This window comes from Mesoplodon mirus, assembly GCF_964341445.2.
Source record: "Mesoplodon mirus genome assembly, chromosome: 4".
NCBI lineage: Eukaryota > Metazoa > Chordata > Mammalia > Artiodactyla > Ziphiidae > Mesoplodon > Mesoplodon mirus.
This window is the reverse complement of record NC_138979.1, coordinates 162,270,979-162,289,999: the sequence shown is the minus strand read 5'-3', so window position 1 is coordinate 162,289,999 and position 19,021 is coordinate 162,270,979.

The following is a 19,021-nucleotide window of genomic DNA, read 5'->3' as shown; positions in this document are numbered from 1 at the left end:
TCTTCAGATTGTCACCTGGACAAAATGACTCAATGCAAGGAGATGCTTAGAACAGTGACTGTCACATGAGAATCCTCCACAAATGTTTCAGGGAGCATTACCAGCCCCCATGCACACCTCTGCCTACCTTTGCCACATTACTCAGCGCGCTCTGGCTCTTCTCCCACAGCTAGAGGCGGTAGCACTGGCAAGGCAAGCACCTGACCACAAGAAGGGCTCTGCCCGCAGAGCCTGGACAGAGGTCAGAGGTCAGGAAGAGAAAACTGTGTGGGGACTTGGGGGCTTTAGTGTGTGAGCTTAGGGGCGGGTGAGGCGAAGAATAGGAGCGCCCAGAGGACCCTGACCCCCTTACCACCCAAAGGGCCAGGTTCATAACCTGCTCGCCCCTCTGTCCACCACCCCCTCCCTTTTCCCAAGAGATTCTCTGCCCACCTGGAGTATTCTGAGCGTTCTGGTACCTCAGGATCCCGGAAGACTTGAGGATCCCACCTCCAGCTACTATCCAGCAGCTGACCAGAACACGGCTTTGAAAAAAGTGACCCAAAGTATCACTGAAACCCCAATTACTGAAGCTATTATTCCCTGAGCTCTCCTTCCTCCTTCAAAGGTGACTTCAACTCTGGGACTTCTTGAGTTTTCTGGACTAACTTTCTTTTTTCAGCATGCAATATATACTTTTTCTTAATATTTAAAATTCACACGACACAAAATTCACTGTTTTACCCATTTTACAGTGCACAGTTCAGTGACATTTAATATATTCACAGTGTTGTGCAGCCTTCCCCACTCTCTGGATCCAGAACATTTTCATCCCCCCCAAAGGAGACACTGGACCCTTTTGTAGCAGCCACTTCCTGTTTCTCCCTCCCCCCCACCCCCTGGCAACCACGAATCTGCTTTCTGTCTGAATGGATTTGCCTACTGTGGACAAATCCTGTAAATGAACTCATGTAATGTGTGGTCTCCTCCTAACCTCTTGCGCCCACATGTCTGTCTTATAGAAACAGGAGCCTGATCCTTTTGCAGCACCTCTTGTTTCATGTGGTCCACTAGCCTCCACCTGTGGGCCGACCACCCTAGTCTTGGCCCCTGTGTCTTAGGGTGAGCTTCCTGGCCTGAAGGTTTGACAGTTCTCTGTGAGTACCCACGATGTGCCAGCTCCCTCACATGGGTTCCCCAGTGACATCCTCACACAAACCTAAGGGGAGAATTATTATTTCCCTGTGTTCGTTTGCTAGGGCTGCCATGACAAAGTACCCCAAACCAGTTTGTTTACAACAAGAGAAACTGATTGTCCCACATTCTTAGAAGCTAAAAGTCCAAGATCAAGATGTTGGCAGGATTGGTTCCTTCTGAGAGAATGCAGGAGAATCTGGCCCAGGCCTCTCTCCTAGTTTTTGGTGATTTGCTAGGAAACTTTGGCATCCCCTTGACTTATAGAAGCATCACCCCAACCTCTGCTTTCTTGTTCATATGGCATTCACCCTGTGCATGTGTCTGTTTTGGGGTCCAAATTTCCCTTTTCATAAGGACACAGTCATATTGGCTTAGGGCCCACCCTAATGATCTCACCTGAGCTTGATTATCTGCAAAGACCCTATTTCCAAATGAGGTCACGTTCACAGGTTTTTATGTTTTGTTTTTTGCGGTACGCGGGCCTCTCACTGTTGTGGCCTCTCCCGTTGCGGAGCACAGGCTCCGGACGCGCAGGCTCAGCGGCCATGGCTCACGGGCCCAGCTGCTCCACGGCATGTGGGATCCTCCCGGACTGGGGCACGAACCCGTGTCCCCTGCATCGGCAGGCAGACTCTCAACCACTGCGCCACCAGGGAAGCCCATGTTCACAGATTTTGAGGGCTAGGACTTGAACATCATTTGGGGGAAGACAATTCAACCCATACATCGCCTTTTACAGAGGAAGCAGCTGAAAGTTCAGGAAGGCTTGCATTCAGTATGAGACACAGCTGAGTGGGTGTCACCACGGGAAAGACACCCACTCAGAGGGAGGTGAAGCCTTGACAGCCCGTCTTCATGCCGTAGGCATGCAGGCTCCTGCCCTGGCTTGGTGCCACTGGACTCCGTATGACTTGCCCCAACGTCATTAGTCCTGGCACATCAAGGTGACTTTATGCTGTTTACAAGGGCCACTGAAGGTACAGTCATCCCTGCTCTCACCGGCTTATCAACTCATTTACCTTTCAGAGTTCCCTCACAGACTGCCATGGGGAGGGGTGGGCAGGGACCCGCCGCAGCCCAGGGAAGGGCCTGCCTTCATTTGATCTGGAAAGAAAAGTCTATCTTCTCAGGAATAGACCTAAATACAACACATCGGTGCAGCTGGGTCATTAATCATCTCCCGCTGGGACACAGGAGACCAGGGAGCAGCCATCGTGCGCACTGGCATTCCACACAAGGGCCAGGAGGAGCTGGGACACTGCTGGCTTTTCCCTCTGGGGGCCATTCCACAGGGATGTGGGCTGGGGATGTCTTGCATGGGAGGAGGAGGTGTGAGGGGCAGTTGATCCCCTCCTACGGTCAGCCATGAAAGGAGGTGCCCCCACTGAGGCAAATAACCCCCCCCCTCAGTGGACGCAGAACCTCTTGACCAGGAGCCCCATTTGCCTGGGAACTGCCATGCCCAGCCTTTTGATGCAGACCTGCAACCCTCTTGGGGGGTCCTACACTCTTAGAGGAAGGGGAGGTACCAGAACAGGGATGGGGGAATAACAGGAGACCTAACAAGGGGCCAAGTCAACAGATCAAAAACCCCGGGCCCAGCCCCCTCTCCCAATTTCTCCCATTCCTTTACCCCAAGTGACCCTGCCCTGCTGCTCACCCAGGCTACACGGTGTCCCATCAATAAGCTCTCCCTGCGGGGTGCATTCCTAGCTCTACTGCCTTCCCTCTCTCTCTCCCCTAATTTGTATTCATTCTTCATGAGTGTGACGTCCTGCCTGTCCACTCCCTGCCCACTGGAGTCTGACCTGCTGGTCTCCCCACCGCCAACAGTACATCTCCTTCCAGCCACCCACCGCATGCCACTTTGCCCTGAGCCGTGTACTGTCTTCTCTTGTGTACTTGCCTCGTGCTACAGTAAAGCGGTGATAATGGAAATAAGACACCATGCCCTGAGCACCTGCTGTGTGCCAGGGTCTGTGTAAAGCTCTACGTTGCCTTATATAATCCTTACGACTACCCTATCGGGCAGGGATACTCTTCCCCATTCATCATCCAGGAAAGTGGCAGTCAGAGAATGAAGTGATATCACCCAGTGGGAGTCAGGATTTGAACCCACGTCTGCCTAACTGGAAAGGCTGTGCTCCTAGCCACTGTTGAACCATCTCTGCCATGGATTCCCGCTTGCATGGCTCTCTACATTCCATGGGATAAAATCCAAGTCCTTTGTCTGGCTCTAATCTATAGTGAATAATTCTGCCCTGTGTATTATATTCCTGGTTACATCTCTCACTGTATCCTGCCACGTGGAGCTTTTTCCTCTACAACATTGCATTCTCTTTCATACCTCTGCCCGGAACATAGCATGCAACCTTCAAAACCCAGCTCCAATGTTACCTCCTCTGGAAGCCCTTCCCAACTTCAGCCACTCCTTCCTCTGTACTCCTACAGGATTGTGTGGCGCACACAGCTACAGCACTTATCACCTGGTACCGTAAATATTTGCTCACATATTGGTCTCCATTCCTGGGATGCGGCTGCTGGAGGATGAGGACTTGTTTTTTGTACGTTTATTTCATCCTCTGTCCTACTACCAACCAATGCCTATCACCGGTCCTGGCACTTACTAGGTAACCCTTAAAGGTTTATTGACTGACTGAATGAAAACTGATGAATTACGAAATATAGAGTAAGAAGGTGAAGGGTGAGGTCAGAGATCGATGTAGGATGAGTGAGAAATGGCCCACAGGGCTGCTGGTGGAGTAGGTGGCGCACTGAACAATCCCAAGAGGCACCATTCATGTGAGGGTCCACACGAACTTCCTAGGATCATGAAGGATCACTACCTTTGCAGCTATACGCAGCAGCCCCAGAAAAACAACAGACTTAGGAAGGCATAGACCCTTTTCCAGGGAAAAAATAACCAGCCAGTTAATGTGAGTTGGGAGGGGTTTTGGGAAAAGGGAACATAGATGAGAATTCTAGAAGAGGAGCTTGAGCGAGCTTGGCAGACATGATTGGTTGGCTACCCTACAGTTTTCTCCCACTGTGTTTCCTGGCTGGCTGGACCCGTCACACACTGCAGAGGCTGAAAATGCCACTGGTTTTCCCAGCCTTCCTTACAGCTAGAGGCTGCCTTATGTCCCAGTTAGACAGTAAGACTTAAGGAAGAGTCTGTTTGGGGAGAAGGAACATTTGCAAGAGAGAGAGAGAGAGAGAGAGAGAGAGAGACATGGGAAATGTTGCAGAGGCCACCTTGCCACCATGAAGAAAGAAGCTTGAAGGAGAAAAGCCCAATATGCAGAGAATGGCAGAGCACAGGAGGGGAAAAGGCATGGGTCCTTGAGGGCATCCGTGACCTGCTGAACCAAAATTGACCCTGGAATCATGTACTTCTTGTTATAGGAGATAATGCGTGTTTTAATCACTTAAATCCCTATTCGTTTTTTTTTTTCCATTACTTACATCCCCAAGCGCTCTAAGTGATGTATTGGTGTGTGTGTGGGGTGGGGCGAGTTCATGCTAAATATGGCAATGGAAGTTGGGAGCCAGTTAATTAATGTAAACTGGATGTAAATGAGCAGAAAAATCCTGAGACTTCATAAATTAAGAATCCCTAAACACAAACATCAGTCAGTATCAACAGTGTGAATTTGATTTTTACTTTTGGTTATTCCATTTGTCTCTGATTTGGGTATGATAAGTTGGTACGGTCTCCCCTTAGCTATAATCCAAGCCCCAACCTTCACCTTCCCCCAAATGGTTAGTCTTTGGGCCAGAAAAAAAAAAAAAAACCCTGCATACTTTTTGTTGCAATTTACAAAATGCTATTCATTTAGTTAGGCCACAGTAACCCCCAGGTAGACGGGACAGTGGGTGAGGAAACAGCCAAGGGATAAGAGGTAGCAAGGAAGATCACCCTCTTTCTCTATATCAGTTGAGCCTTGTGAATGAGTCTCTTAAAGAACTCCTTTTGCACCTGAGCACTTATTATGTGCCCTGTTCTGAGTACTTTACATATGTTAGCTTATCTGATCCTCACAGCAACCCTATGAAGTGGAGATACCATTCTCATCCCCATTTTACAGATGAGGAAACTGAGGCAGAGGGAGGCCCTATAACATTCCCACCTTGAAAGAAGCAGGGCTGGGACATGAACCAAGTTAGTCCCACTCCAGACTACCTACACTTCCCCCACAACCTGCTCAATGATGGGGTCAACTCCTTCCTGGAAAGAAAAGAAAACCATTCTATGTTTATGAATCTGTATCCCTCCAGGAAGAACCTAGAGTTTGGGGAGGAGCTAAGCATCCCTCTGTTTTGGCTGGTCTTTATATAAGCGTCCTGCCATCCTCCTGCTGGCTCACTCCAAGATCTAGGGAAACTTGGGTTTCCCTCCCAGCACTTGACACCCAAGGGGTAGGTATGAGAGGTGGGGTTACCACTGCCACCACAAGGACTACCAAGTCTTACTTAATAAATAACCTGGAACTCCATAATCTTTCCCAGTAGATTGCTTGGTATCTGCCTACAGTAGACTCAGAAGTAATTAAATTACCATGCCACAAGCCTAAAGTCTCAGGAAAAAACCTGAGCTAAAGTAAAGCTTTACTAATTCAGACAAATGGAAGGAGGGAGGGGGGGAAAACTAGAAGGAACTGTGGCTTTCCTTTTAAAAGAAACACATTTTTTACATTTCTAGTACTTATAGTAAATCACACTAAACATTAACAGCAGCCAAATGGGGTTCTTGCTGAGTTTGCATGAATGAATAAATAAAACTAACTTTAATTAGCATATTCCTTATATGCAAATATCTTCTATTAATACTCTTTTGAGAGCTTGTTGCTTGAAGGTTAAACATTCATTCATTCATCCAACAGGCATCATGGAGAAACATTACTGAGAATCTACAATGTGCTACTATGTACTCTGTGCTAGAAGCCAAGGATAAAGAGTTGAATGAGATTCAGACGATGCCTTGGAAGATTCTATATATGCAAACAAATAAACTATGATACAGTATGCTAAGATTATTAGAAATACATAAGCAATGCACTGAGCAACCACAATCCAAAGAACATCTGACTCTCCTTAAGAGGAGGTAAAAGAAGTCTTCCCTGGGAAGGTGGTATTTAAGCTGGGTTTTGAAGCATGAATAAGAGTCTGCCAGGAAGAGAAAAGGAAAAAGCCTTGGGTGGCCACACGACAAGGGTCAGAGGATCATTCAGGGACCCAGAGATGATGCTTCAAGGTGGTTACTTGTCATTCATATGAGCTACCACTCACGTGTCACAAATTGTGAACTGTTGGAGTAGAATTTTTCAATTAGATGATTTAATGCAGAAAGCTTTTTTAATACAGAAAAGTGCAAAAGGTAATACATACCTATGTACTCACCACCAAAGGAAGAAATGTTAACCTTATGTCATTAGCTGCAGAATTTTTTTTTTAAGGAAACATAACTTTATATCATTAAGACATTGACACTGCTCATCAGGTGTTCCGTTACCTCTTCCAATGGCCCCTTCCCTGACTGCCCTCTACAGAGCAGACCCCTCTCCTCTCCTCTCTGTCTGGGGCCTCTGCTTATTTCCTTTAGAGCATCTCCCAAAGTTAGAGGTCACCTTGTTGATTTGTTGACTCGCCTCTCCCCCACCCCACTGTGAGGTCATCACTGTAAAAGAGGTGCCTGGAATGGCTTACTTACCATGGGCCCCTCTGTGCCTGACATATATTAGGTGCTCAATTAATATTTGTAGAAGAAAGGAAGGAAAGGAGGAAGGAAAGGTGGGCAAGCTTCTAGGTTAGTGTGAACTCTTCTAGGAGACAGGCCATCTTCACATGAAGGAAACTTAGCAGAAGGACAGCAATTTGGTTTAATTCCGCAGATACTCTTTCAGTACCTCCAATGTACAAGGCACAGGACAGGCCGTGCCCCCTAGGCTCTTACTCTGAAAGAACACCCAGGGCTCCTAGGAGCTGGACTCTGGTCATGGACGGTTTGGGGGCACGTCTGGGAGACTTGGGAAGTCTAGCCCTGGGCCCCTGGCACTGGAGACAAGGTGTCAAAGCCTCTGTCAATCAACATGGCGTGGAGGTGGGCAGGCTTGTGGAGTGACTGCAGTGGGACTGGAGCTGCGCATTGTAACCAAGGAGACTGAGCAAGGTGAACATGTTACAGGCAAATAAAAGAAACTGACATTCAGGAAAGGTGACCAGTTACACATTAAACCGTGGAGGGCCAAACCTCCCCCACAGCATATACCTAAAGACCTGCCTTTGTGCTCAGCATGCAGAAGACAGTTTCTCCCTTTCAGACATTCTTACCATTTCCCTTCCTGGTACTATGGGGGATGAGGCGTTGGGATGGGGGTGTAAGGACTTGGTAGCAGTGACTTAGGAAGAGGAGTCAACCCTGGCTAATTATCCTGACTACCTGCCCAGCCTGCTGATACCATTCGTGGAGCAAATGTTTATTGAGCACCTACTAGGAGCCAGGCATAGGGCTGAGGACTAGAGATCTGAAGATGAGCAAGGCTTCCTAAGAAGGCAAACATACAAAAGCAAAATATAACACAACATAATAAATACTAAGGCAGAGGTAGGATCAAGTGCCTTGGATGCTCAGAGGACCCCAGTGAAGTTGTCAAAAGAGAGTTTATGAGGAAGTAGGATATCTGAGCAGGGCTTTGAAGCCTGAAGAGGAGATTGTAGGCATATAGGCAGATGAGCATTGTTTTCCAGGTCCAGACAAGCAAAAAGCAAAAAAAACCTCTGGCATGCCCAGGAAGGAGTGGGGAGGGGAGGGAGTGGCAAGAGCTGGTCCCTGTGCCTAAAATGTCCAACATTGCCTGGCAGGCTCCTTCTTGTCATTCAGACCTCAGCTTTGTGGTCACCTCTCCGAGACACCTCCCTGGCTACCCATCTGCCAGAATGTCTGTAACTTACCTTAAAAGACCCCAGCATGTAAGTGTGGTATTATATGTGTGAGACCTAGGTTAAGCTATAACCTAGGGACCTCTAGCATTTCAATCAAGAATGCACAGTGTGGGCTTCCCTGGTGGCGCAGTGGTTGAGAGTCTGCCTGCTGATGCAGGGGACGCGGGTTTGTGCCCTGGTCCGGGAAGATCCCACATGCTGCGGAGCGGCTGGGCCCGTGAGCCATGGCTGCTGAGCCTGTGCGTCCGGAGCCTGTGCTCCGCAACGGGAGAGGCCACAACAGTGAGAGGCCCGCATACCACCACCACAACAACAAAAAGAATGCACAGTGCAGGGTGAGGGTTGCCCATTAGCTGGGAGGCCCATGGTCAGAGCATCTGGTATTTTTGTCTAGATCAACCAGCAACACTTGGCTAAGTAGCACAGTGAATGTCAGAAATGGAATTTATTGGTAAATTAGAAATGAGTTCTGTTGTGAAATTTTCAACAACCGTATGAGAGGGTGCCCCACCCCATAACCCCTCTGCTCATCTGGGTTCACCTGCATCTGAGGTTGACAGTGTCTGACAGCTTGGCCACTTCCCACCTCAAGTGCCTGTGTCCTTTCTCTTTTCTGCTTGATTCTTTCCTCTGTCGCCACTGGAGCTTGCTCTGCTAAAAGCAGGTCCAGCCAGGAGAGTTAACGCCCCCAGGGGCAAACTTCAACTGATAGGAGATGGGAGTCTCCCAGTCCTTTGGTGGAAAGATTTTTGAGGTTTGCTCCACATGGTGTCCCAGAGGGTCCCTGATGGGTTGAGGTCCAACCACTCACAGCAATAACTCTCTCCTTAGTAAAACCTTTGCTGTCTTTCCTCTCTTCCCTGTTCTACTTCCCCTATTCCCTCACTTGTGTTTCCTGAAATCATCTCTGAAATAACATAGCTGTACCCAGGGTTTTGTCTCAGGGGTCTGCTTCTGGGAGGACCCAAAGTAAGACAGCAACTGGCCTAGGTAAAATGTGTGGAAACATTCTCCCTCCCTTGTATGTACAGAGTATACGAATCCAGTGGAGTCTGTAGGTTTTACCCATCGGGGAGATACTCTAAGTCAAATCCCAAGTTATTCTATCATCAGCCAGCTGTGAATTATGGAAAATTTTGGTTGCTGTTGGGCTTTCAGGGTAGTAAGAATCCTGCCTCTGGAATCTTGGTAATTTTTGGAGCACCTAAAAGGACAGAGAGCTGGGGTTTCTTTGAGCCTACAGAATAGGTGTATGAACTGTTTTTGTGCTTGACTCCTGGTAGAAGTTTAGTTCATGAAGGTCTCTATGAGGGTGTAGTTCGGTCTGCAGTAGCTTCTCTTATAACATGGTTGTGAAATTGTGGAGGAGAGCTAACACTTATCCTCTTCAAACTTCTTTAGCCACTCCCATTACCAACCAAAAATAACCTAAGGGTTATCATTGACCAAATGGCCTAGTTCAGTTTTTAACACCACCTAAAGTAGCCTCTCACTAGCATTCGTATAATCTTACTTCAATTTCCCAAGTGGCACTTATTAGTTTTTAAAAAATATGTTTTTCTGTTTATTTATTTGTTGTTTTCTATCTCTATACCCTCTCCAATCCCAGCCCTTAATGAAAGGTAAGCTCCATATGTTATCTCCATTTTCTCTGGCACTCACAACAATGCCCAGCACTTAGTAGTACAAAAATGCCTGGCTCAACAAATGTTCTCTTAAGTACTGAGGAGTGACAACAGGTACAACTGAAGTCAAATAACAGGGGACCTTGTATTTTAAGAAGGGAGATTGCCTGCTACCCTTCAAGCCTATGATTCTTAGCCTGTGGAGGTCGTGGACACCTCCGAGAATCTGAACAAAGCTATGAGCCGCTGCCTCCCCAGAAAACAAACATGCACACGTAGTAACATACATTAAATTGTACTTGAGATTCCAGGGAGTGTACACGCCCCAGGTTCAAAATTCCTCCCTCTGGCACGTGCAAGCCAAAAAAGGCTTTTAAGCAGATATGTGACAAATCCAGCTTTGTTGTTTTTTTTTTTTTTTTTTTTTTTTTTTTTTTTTGCGGTATGCGGACCTCTCACTGTTGTGGCCTCTCCCGTTGCGGAGCACAGGCTCCGGATGCGCAGGCCCAGCGGCCATGGCTCACGGGCCCAGCCGCTCCGCGGCATATGGGATCCTCCCAGACCGGGGCACGAACCCGTATCCCCTGCATCGGCAGGCGGACTCTCAACCACTGCGCCACCAGGGAGGCCCTCCAGCTTTGTTGTTTAAGAGGATAACTCTAGGGGTCCTATAATGATGGAGGAACAGAGAGTAGGAGGCAGGGAGACCCATAGGAGGCCTTGAGATAGACCAAGAGGAAGAAGACATGGGTGTAGATTTAGGCGATGCTGAGGGAATGGAGAGGCATGGGGATCTGCAGTAAGCATCTCTGAAATAGAATTTACAAGATCTGATCATTGACCAGTTGGTGGAAGTGATAGAGGGAGAAGAAGCAAGGTAGCTGTGAGAGTTCCGGCCTGGGACCCTGGTGGATGATAACAACCAGAACCAAGGCAGAGGTGGGTGCGTTCCTCCCTCTGCCGTGGCGGAGAAGTGATAGCCTGACCTTCAGGGCTGAGACATAACTGCAGACTTTGGTCTCCCCTCAGGCTGCCCTGCAGTTCCTGGAAAATAGCCTGAACCAAAGGGCACGGGCAGGAGAGAAGGAATCTACTTCTTCTGTTTCTGAAGGTGCCGCTTTCCCTTGGCACAAGCTTTTCCCCCTTTTGTCGAATCTTTGTTGGAGGAGCCAACTATTTAGTATGAAAATACAAGTGAGGGACTTCCCTGGTGGTCCAGTGGTTAAGACTCCGTGCTTTCAATGCAGGAGGCGTGAGTTCGATCCCTGTTAGGGGAACTAAGATCCCACATGCTGCATGGTGTGGCCAAAAAATAAAAATAAAAATATTAAATAAAATACAAGTGAAATATAGCAGTCATAGGACGAACAGGTCAGAAACCTTATTCTTCTTGGATATCTGTGGCCTAAAGCAGCCTTTGGCTCACGTCACGTGACTATTGTTGAACTGTCTGTGCTTCTTGCTGAGACAACCCCCATGCATGTACGTTGCACAGTCTCTGGCACCTATTGAAAGACATTGCTCCTATAATTCTCCCCTCTTTCTCCTGTCATCAATTTCCCCTTCCACTAGACCATTCCAGCCATAAGGGCAAACATGCCATTTTTTCTCCAATTTTAAAAGACGCTCTCTGACCTCTCTTCCCAGTGCAACTTCTGCCCATCTTCTTTGTCCTGCTTTATTGCAGAGTTCCCGAAAGGAGTTGCCCATACTTACTGTCTACAATTTCTCTTCTGCTGAGCTCTCTTGAACCTATATATAAGAGCCTTTCCTTCCTACCATGATGCCAGAAGGCCCTTATCAGAATCACCAAATGTCTCCGTGCCACTGGATCCAGTGGTCAGTTACCCATCATTATCAAATTGGGCCTCAGTGACATAGGTGGTCACTCCCTCCTGGACATCATTCTCCTAATATGTCTTCATTTTCCTAATATGTCTCTGGATGTTCCTTCCTAGTCTCCTTTGCCAGTTTTTCCTCATCTCCTGGACCTCTAACTGTTGGAGGACCCTGGGGATCAGTCCTGGTCTTTATCTCTTTTCTACCTACATCTCTCTTGGAGACATCCTTAGGTCTCATAGCTTTAAATACTAGCTATATGCCAATGCCTCCTAAATTTACATTTCCAGCCAAGCCCTCTCCCTTGAATTCCATATTTTTATATTCAGCCATCTGATTCCACTTGAATATCTAATAGACATTTTCAGTCATCATTCAAAGTTGAGCTTTAGCAATCTCCCTTCCGACCTCTACAAACCTGCTCTTCTCATCTTAGTAAATGGTTTTTCCATCTTCCAATTGCTCAGATCAAAAATCTTGGATATCCTTCATCCTCCTCTTTCTCACACCATATCTGATCCTGTGGGCTTCATCTTTGCCTTTCTTGTTTACATCCTGATCCACGACCTTTGCTACCTAGCTTATTGCCTTCCAACAAGTCTCCTTGTTTCCTCTGTTCAATTGAACCTGTTCAATCATAAGTCAGTCATGTCACACTTATGCTTAAAACCCTCTTATGGCTTCCCAGCTTATTCAGAGTAAAAGCTAAGGGCCTTACAATGACCTCCAAGGTCCTTTTCTTCTCTGACTTCACCTTCTACTACTCTCTCATCACTCATTTTTCCAGCCACACTGGCCTCCTTGCACATCTTTAAACATACTGGGTGCCCCTGCCTCATGGCTTTGTACTTCCTGTTCCATCTGCCTGGAAGGCTCTTCCACCAGATATCTGCATGACCTGCTCTCACACCTCTTGCAGGTCTTCATGTATGTGTTACCTTCCCAGTAAGACTTTAGCTGGTCATCCTGTGTTAAATTACAACTCACTCACCTAAACATTTTCTATTCCTCTTTCTTCACGTATTTTCCCTAACACTTTTCATTATTTCATACACTATATATTTTATTTTTTTTTAATTAAAAAAAAACATCTTTATTGGAGTATAATTGCTTTACAATGGTGTGTTAGTTTCTGCCGTATAACAAACTGAATCAGCTATACATATACATTTATCCCCATTTCTCCTCCCTCTTGCGTCTCCCTCCCTCCCACCCTCCCTATCCCACCCCTGTAGGTGGACACAAAGCACAGAGCTGATCTCCCTGTGCCATGAGGCTGCTTCCCACTAGCTATCTGTTTTCTATTTGGTAGTGTATATATGTCCATGCCACTCTCTCACTTCGTCCCAGCTTCCCCTTCCCCTTCCCTGTGTCCTCAAGTCCATTCTCTACATCGGCGTCTTTATTCCTGTCCTGCCCCTAGGTTCTTCAGCACCTTTTTTTTTTTTTTTAGATTCCATATATATGTGTTAACATACGGTATTTGTTTTTCTCTTTCTTTTTTTTTTTTTTTGCATTTTAGAAAGAATGTTGCTCTGTTCATCTTTTTTTTTTCTCTTTCTGACTTACTTCACTCTGTATGACAGTCTCTAGGTCCATCCACCTCCCTGCAAATAGCTTAATTTCATTTTTTATGGCTGAGTAATATTCCATTGTATATATGTGCCACATCTTCTTTATCCATTCATCTGTCGATGGACACTTAGGTTGCTTCCATGTCCTGGCAGTTGTAAATAGTGCTGCTATGAACATTGTGGTACATGGCTCTTTTTGAATTACAGTTTTCTCAGGGTATATGCCCAGTATTTCATACACTATATATTTTACATCATCATTTAGCTAATTTTCTATCTTTCCCACTAAAATACAAGCACCACATGTACAGGTATACCTCATTTTATTGCGCTTCACTTTCCCACACTTAGCAAATATTTCACTTTTTACAAACTAGGGGTTTGTAGCAACCCTGCATTGAGCAAGTCTATCGACGCCATTTGTCCAACAGCATTTGGTCACTTTGTGTCTCTGTGTCACATTTTGGTAATTCTTACAATATTGCAAGCTTTTTCATTATCATTATATTTGTCATGGTGATCTGCATTCTTTAATGTTGCTGTTGTAATTGTTTTGGACCATCAGGAGCCTCACCAATATAAGACAGTGAACTTGTTTGATAAATGTTGTGTGTGTTCTGACTGCACCACAGCCTGGCCATTCCCCATCTCTCCCCCTCTGCTCAGGCCTCCCTCTTCACTGAGACACAACAATATTGAAATTAGGCCAATTAATAACCCTGCAATGGCCTCTAAGTTTTCAAGCAAAAGGAAGAGTCAATTTATTTACTTCAAATCGAAAGTTAGAAATGATTAAGCTTAGCGAGGAAGGTGTATCAAAAGCCAAGATAGGCCAAAAACTAGGCCTCTTGCCCCAAACAGTTAGACAAGTTGTGAATGCAAAGGAAAAGTTCTTAAAGGAAATTAAAAGTGCTACTCCGGTGAACACACAAATGATAAGAAAGAGAAACAGCTTTACTGCTGATTTGGATAAAGTTTTAGTGGTCTGGGTAGCAGATCAAACCATCCACAACATTCCCTTAAGCCAAAGCCTAATCCAGAGCAAGGCCCTGACTCTCTTCAGTTCTTTGAAGGCTGAGAGAGGTGAGGAAGCTGCAGAAGAAAAGTTCGAAGCTAGAGGAGGTTGGTTCATGAAGTTTAAGGAAAGAAGCCATCTTTATAACATAAAGGTTAAGCAAGGTGAAGCAGCAAGTGCTGATGTAGAAGCTGCAGCAAGTTATCCAGATCTAGCTAAGATAATGAGTGAAGGTGGGGACACTAAACAACAGATTTTCAATGTAGACAAAACAGCCTTATAGTGGAAGAAGATGCCATCTAGGGATTTCATAGCTAGAGAGAAGTCAATGCCTGCCTTCACAGCTTCAAATAGGCTAATTCTCTCATTAGGAGCTAATGCAGCTGGTGACTTTCAGTTGAAGCCAATGCTCATTTGCTATTTCAAAAATCCTAGGGCTCTTAAGAATTATGCTAAATCTACTCTGCCTGTGCTCTATAAATGGAACAACAAAGCCTGGATGACAGCACATCTGTTGACAGCATGTTTTATTGAATATTTTAAGCCCACTGCTGAGACTTATTGCTCAGAAAAAAAGGTTCCTTTCAAAATATTACTGCTCATTGACAATGCACCTGGTCACCCAAGAGCTCTGATGGATGTACAACTAGATTAATGTTTTCATGCCTGTTAATGCAACATCCATTCTGCAACCATGGATCAAGTGGTAATTTTGATTTTCAAGTCTCATTATTTAAGAATACATTTAGTGGGACTTCCCTGGTGGCGCAGTGGTTAAGAATCTGCCTGCCAATGCAGGGAACATGGGTTTGATCCTCGGTGCGGGAAGATCCCATATGCCGTGGAGCAACTAAGCCCATGTGCCACAACTACTGAGACTGTGCCCTAGAGCCCGTGAGTCACAAGTACTGAGCCCGCGTGGCACAACTACTGAAGCCCACGTGCCTAGAGCCCGTGCTCCACAACAAGAGAAGCCACTCCAGTGAGAAGCCTGTGCACCACAATGAAGAGTAGCCCTCCTCACCGCAACTAGAGAAAGCTCGTGCCCAGCCGCAAAGACCCAACGCAGCCAAAAATAAATAAATCAAGTTTTTTAAAAAAGAATACATTTAGTAAGGCCATAGATGCCATAGATTGTGATTCCTCTGATGGATCTGGATAAATTAAGTTGAAAATCTTCTGGAAAATACTCACCATTCTAGATGCTAATAAGACCATTTGTGATTCATGGGAAGAGGTCCAAATATCAACATTAACAGGAGTTTGGAAGAAGTTGATTCCAACCCTCATGGATGGCTTTGAGGGGTTCAAGTCTTCAGTGGAGAAAGTAACTGCAAATGTGGTAGAAAGAGCAAGAGAACTAGAATTAGAAGTGAAGCCTGAAGATGTGACTGAATTGTCTCACTCTCATGATAAAATTTTGACAGATGAGGAGTTGCTTTTTATGGATAAGCAGAGAACATGGTTTCTTGAGACGGAATCTACTCCTGGTGAAGATGCTATGAAGATTGTTGAAATGACAACAAAAGATTTGGAATATGACATAAACTTAGTTGACAAAGCAGTGGCAGGGTTTGAGAAAATTGATTCCAATTTTGAAGGAAGTTCTACTGTGGGTAAAATGTTACCAAACAGCATTGCATGCTACAGAGAAATCGTTCATGAAAGGAAGAATCCATCAATGCAGCAAACTTCACTGTTGTCTTATTTTAAGAAATGGCTACAGCCACCCAACCTTCAGCAACCACCGCCCTGATCACTCAGCAGCCATCAGCATCAAAGCAAGAACTTCCACAAGCAAAGGTGGCTCAGATGATGACTGGCATTTTTTTTAGCAATGAAGTATTTTTAAATTAAGGTATGTACATTGGTTTTTTAGACATAATGCTATTGCACACTTAATAGACAACAGTATAGTGTAAACATGACTTTTACATGCACTGGGAAACCAAAAAGTTTGTGTGACTTGTTTTATTGTGATATTAGCTTTATTGTGGTGGTCTGGAACTGAATCTACCGTATCTCCAAGGTACGCTTGTACAGTGATTTTTGCTCTTTATTTACTGCTGTATCTCCAGCACCAAAACAGTGCCTAAAATTATAAGTAGAAACTCAATAAATATTGTTCAGAAAATGTATGAATTCTAGTCCTGTATCAGAGCCTAAATGACAGTTCTAGAGATTATAAAAAGAATATTTGTTATATTCTCACTAGGATGCAGTGGCTTATATTAGACCAATGTTCCCACCAAGAACAAATAGAAAAGCTGGATAAAATACAAAATTCTATCTGAGGTCAGTGCAGTGTTTCCAAAACAGCTGGACAATGGGGACGGGCCTTGAAAACATCCTGAACTCCCAGTTAGAACTTTTGGAGGGCTACACCCTAAGAGTAAGAAGCTTCAGAGGTAGAACAAAACTTTAAAAGTCTAAGTCCAGCTTTGCATTATTTCAGTCTCTAATTGGATTGAGGTAATCTGCCTGCCCTAGCTGCCCAAAATCCAATACCTGCCCAAAATCCTGCTCAAATCCAATACCACAAATCTGGTATTGGATAAAATTTCCTGGCACAGAAAAGAAAAGGACAAAGCAATAGAAACAGATCCACAGATGACCCAGATATTAACATTATTAGACATAGATTTTAAAATAAATGTGATGAAAGTGTTCAGGAAAATAACTGACAAAACATTGGAGTCTCTATCACTGAAAAATATAATGTCAAATTAAGAAGTCAATACATGGATATAACAGCATAATGGACAAAGATGAAGAGATAATTGCTTTGCTAGAAAATAGGTCAGTAGAAAAAAAGTCAGACTGAAGCACAAGGAGAAAATGTGAAAAAAAAAAAAAAAAAAAAGCGGACAGGCATGAGATAGGGTAAGAGTTCTAAAATATGTGGATTTGTAGTCCCAGAATTTGAGAAGAGAGAATTAGTGGAAGCAATATCTGAAGGCCTAATAAAGGCCTAGAATTTCAAAATTGATGAATGATATCAAACCAAAGAATCAGTACAAACCCCAAGGAGGATATATACAAAGGAAATCACACCCAAGCACATCTTAGTCAAACTTCTGAAAACTGAAAACAAAGAGAAAATCTTACAAGCTGCCATAGTGAAGATACATCACATTCAAAGGAGCAACAATAAGTCTGACAGATAACTTCTTAACATAAATGATGGAAGCCAGAAGACAAGGAATGGCATCTTTAAAGTGCTTAAAGTTTTCGGAGTACGGGTCTTTTGTCTCCTAGGTAGGTTAACTCCTAGGTATTTTATTCTTTTTGATGTGATGTAAATGGGATTGTTTCTTGAATTTTTCTTTCTGATCTTTTGTTGTTAGTGTGTAGAAATGCAACAGATTTCTGAGTGTTAATTTTGTAACCTGCAACTTTACCAAATTCATTGATGAGCTCTAGTAGTTTTCTGGTAGCATCTTTAGGATTTTCTATGTATAGTATCATTTCATCTGCAAACAGTGACAGTTTTACTTCTTCTTTTCCAATTTGGATTCATTTTATTTCTTTTTTTTTCTCTGATTGCCGTGGCTAGGACTTCCAAAACTACGTTGAATAAAAGTGGCAAGAGTGGACATCCTTGTCTTGTTCCTGATCTTAGAGGAAATGCTTTCAGCTTTTCAGCATTGACTATGATGTTAGCTGTAGGTTTGTCGTATATGGCCTTTATTATGTTGAGGTATGTTCCTTCTATGCCATTCTAGAGAGTTTTTATCATAAATGGATGCTTAATTTTGTCAAAAGCTTTTTCTGCATCTATTGAGATGATCATAAGGTTTTTATTCTTCAGTTTGTTGATGTAGTGTATCACACTGATTTGCAAATATTGAAAAATCCTTACATCCCTGGGATAAATCCCACTTGATCATGGTATATGATCATTTTAATGTGCTGTTGGATTCGGATTGCTAGTATTTTGTTGAGGATTTTTTTTTTTTTTTTTGCGGTACGCGGGCCTCTCACTGTTGTGGCCTCTCCTGTTGTGGAGCACAGGCTCCAGACGCGCAGGCTCAGTGGCCACGGCTCACGGGCCCAGCCGCTCCGCGGCATGTGGGATCTTCCCGGACCGGGGAACGAACCCATGTTCTCTGCATCGGCAGGCGGACTCTCAACCACTGCACCACCAGGGAAGCCCTTTGTTGAGGATTTTTGCATCTATGTTCATCAGTGATATTGGCCTGTAATTTTCTTTTTTTGTGGTATCTTTGTCTGGTTTTGGTATCAGGTTGATGGTGGCCTCATAGAATGAGTTTTGGAGTTTTCCTTCCTCTGCAATTTTTTGGAACAGTTTCAGAGGATAGGTGTTAGCTCTTCTCTAAATGTTTGATAGAATTCACTTGTGAAGCCATCAGGTCCTGGACTTTTGTTTGTTGGGAGTTTTTAAATCACAGTTTCAATTTCAGTGCTTGAGGTTGGTCTGTTCATATTTTCTGTTGCTTCCTGGTTCAGTCTTAGGAGACTGTACCTTTCTAAGAATTCATCCATTTCTTCCAGGCTGGCCATTTTATTGGCATACAGCTGCTTGTAGTAGTCTCTTATGATCCTTTGGATTTCTGTGGTGTCAGTTGTAACTTCTTTTTCATTTCTAATTTTATTGATATGAGTCCTCTCCCTTTTTTTCTTGATGAGTCTGGCTAAAGGTTTATCAGTTTTGTTTATCTTTTCGAAGAACCAACTTTTAGTTTCATTGATCTTTGCTATTGTTTTCTTTGTCTGTATTTCATTTTTTTCTGCTCTGATCTTTATGATTTCTTTCTCTCTACTCACTTTAGGTTTTGTTTGTTCTTCTTTCTCTAGTTGCTTTAGGTGTAAGGTTAGGTTGCTTATTT